Here is a 2689-nt window from a genome sequence, read left to right on the forward strand (position 1 = left end):
CACAGAGAAAGAGGGGAACAGAGGATCCCAAGCAGGCCCTGCACTGACAGCAGCGAGCCCAATGTAGGGCTTGAACTCACAAACCGCAGTATCAAGACGCTCAACCAGCTGAGTCACCCAGGTGCCCCGGGGTTGTTGTTTTTTTCCCTTTTCCCCTCCCTCAGTGTTAGATTTTATGATGGACACCTTCCTACCATACTTGATATTATTTTGGCCACTTTTTCGTGCAATTATTCCGCGCTGTAATAAAAAGGAAAGACAGTGGATTTTTTTTTTTTCCATATTCCTTACGCCAACTGAAAAAAAAGGCGAAAACTTATAACTCCAGGGCACCTGGCTGGCTCAGTCCATGAAGCATGCGACTCTTGCTCTTGGGGTCATGAGTTCAAGCCTCACGTTAAGCACAAAGATTACTTTAAAAAAAAAAAAATCACAATTCCCATTCCAGACAATGTTGACCAAGCTTTAAAGGGGGGAGGGGAGGGGGGAGGCCACACACGTTTCAGATGAAGCCAATTCTCATTTTACCTTGTTTATCTGCGAGTCAACCTCTCCAAAGCACCTGGGCTTGTATCAGAATCCATCAGATCGCCAAGTTCTACACCCAAAATAAGAACAGCTATTCAGAATGAAGGAATTCACAGAATTCCTGGTCCTGGAGCACAGGACCTCGGGATTTTATTTCTTATTTTAAATCAGGTTGCCCTCGAGGAAACTACGGGTTAAGATAACATTTTGGAGAAATAACTGTGTAGCTTTGCAGACGAACCCCAGGGTAATTCCCAGGTGTCCTAGAATTTTCCTGGTGGGTTTGCAGGGGGAGGGGAACATGTCCACCAAGCTGTTTCGTGTGTGAGGGCAAAGCAGGGTCAGCCCGGGGCCATCCTCCCACCCTGACCCTGACCCTGGGCAGAGATGGCCCAGCGCCCACCGGCCCCCACCCCTCCCCACATTGGAAGAAGGCTGGAGGCACCCCTTCTTAACCCCTCACGGGTCACGCCTGGGGGAAATGGAGCTCCCCCCCCCCACCTCCGTCCTCACCACACACTAGGCTCTCACTGCCCTGCAGGCCTGACTCCTGGAAGACTGGCTGCCCCTCCATAAGGGGAAAAAGGGGGGGGGGGGCTCCAAGGCAAGGACCCCCCCCCCCGGCGGGGGGGCCCCCCCCCCCCCGGGGAGGGGGGCCCCCCCCCCCCCGCCCCCCCCCCCCCCGCAGGATCTGTACCCAGCTGCCTCGGCCCCTTCTTGCTGGCGGAAGCCCACCCGCGTCCTACCCGGGACCACGCGGCTCTAGCGGCCCCCTGCGGGGCCAGCAGGGCGCACCCGGCCAGGCCCCTGCGCCCCGCGCCTGCGCCCCCCCTGCCGGGGCTGGGGCTGGACGGGAAAAGTGGCCCCCGACGTAGCGAGGGCGTGTCGTCCCTCCGGTCGTCGGGGCCACGGGCAATGGGCTCGCCACCCAGGTGGGCCCGGGCGAGGCTCCTTCAGCGCCGCCCAGGTCGGAATTCGAGGGTCGGGCGCGCGGGGCGTGCGGGCCGGCACCGCAGACTCACCTTCTGAATGGCTTGTCCATCTCGTTCCCGGCGTGGTCGCCGCCGAGCCCCGAAGGGGCGGGGGGCTGTGGCCGGACCCGTGTGACGTCACAGACATCTCCGCGGCGACGGGGCGAGCGGCCCCTCCCGCCCCGCCCAGACCCCCGCCCCCCGCGCCCCTGCGCCCCGCGCCTCGGAGCCGCCCTCCCGCGCTCCCTTCGCGGCCACGGAAGCCTTCCTGAGGACGTCGCTTTGTCGCGAAATCTTGAGCGACTCCCCTGTGCCCCGGGATGACGTCCAAGCCTTTTAACGCGCCCACCCGCCGCCCCACTCCGCCGGTACCCGAGGACTGCTCCCGCCCCCGGGCGGCGGCCACTTCCCATCGCCCAGATTGAGGAGGGCCGCGAGCCCCTCCCCTCAACCACCCCCAGCCCGGACTTCACCCCGCCCCCACCTCTGGCTTCCTTAAACCTGGGGAGCTGAGTTTGGCGCCTCCTCCAGGAAGCCTTCCCGGACCACGGAAGTTACAAGCCCCTCCCCTGCGTTCCCACCGCCGGCCGGATCAGCCTGTGTGGAAGTGGCCCAAGGATTTCTACTGGCCCACGAGTCCATGCGCCTAAGGGTTCCAATCCCAAGGTCCCTTCCCCCCACCCCTCCCCCACGGTGCCCGGCACAGTAACCGCTCAAACCTATGTTTTGAATGAATGACAGGAATTGGGGAACTGGATTCGCCGCAAATCCTGTTAGCTGTGAACTCGCTAGCCTCTTTGGTAATTTTAACATTTTTTTTACGTTTCTTTATTTTGAGAGAGAGTAAGTACATGCACACACAAGAACAGAGGAGAGACGGATACTCAACTGACTGAACCACTCAGGCGGCAGGCCCCCTCCCGAGCCAGCTGGGATTTTGACAAGGACTGTGTTGAATCTGTAGGTCGATTTGAGTAGTATTTTGCCATCTCAACATTATGTCAGATGCTCAACATCACTAATCACCAGGGAAATGCAAATCAAAACCCCAATGAAAGGGGCACCTGGGGACTCAGTCAGTTAAGCCTCCAGCTTCAGCTCTGGTCATGATCTCCTGGTTCGTGAGTTGGAGCCCCGCGTCGGGCTCTGTGCTGTCAGCTCAGAGCCTGGAGCCTGCTTCCCATTGTGTC

At 59.8% G+C, this 2689-nt stretch overlaps 1 protein-coding gene across 6 annotated transcripts in view; it reads right to left on the minus strand.

Moving 5' to 3' along the window:
• LOC121032307 (opioid growth factor receptor-like) overlaps window positions 1-2206 on the minus strand; it is a 14647-nt gene extending 12441 nt beyond the window's left edge. For 3 of the 6 annotated variants that reach the window (XR_005791212.1, XR_005791213.1, XR_005791210.1), the window contains exons 1-2: window positions 1551-1671; window positions 529-598 (exon numbers count right to left, since the gene is read on the minus strand). The gene's annotated coding sequence lies outside the window, so the exon portion shown is untranslated. Of the gene's footprint in view, window positions 1-528; window positions 599-1550; window positions 1672-1983 lie in introns of those variants that run through there. The other 3 variants (XR_005791211.1, XR_005791208.1, XR_005791209.1) reach the window with 2 other exon arrangements.
• Window positions 2207-2689: the final 483 nt, after the last annotated feature.

Source organism: Herpailurus yagouaroundi, unplaced genomic scaffold (assembly GCF_014898765.1).
Source record: "Herpailurus yagouaroundi ecotype Mexico unplaced genomic scaffold, PumYag 141, whole genome shotgun sequence".
In the NCBI taxonomy this organism is placed as follows: domain Eukaryota; kingdom Metazoa; phylum Chordata; class Mammalia; order Carnivora; family Felidae; genus Herpailurus; species Herpailurus yagouaroundi.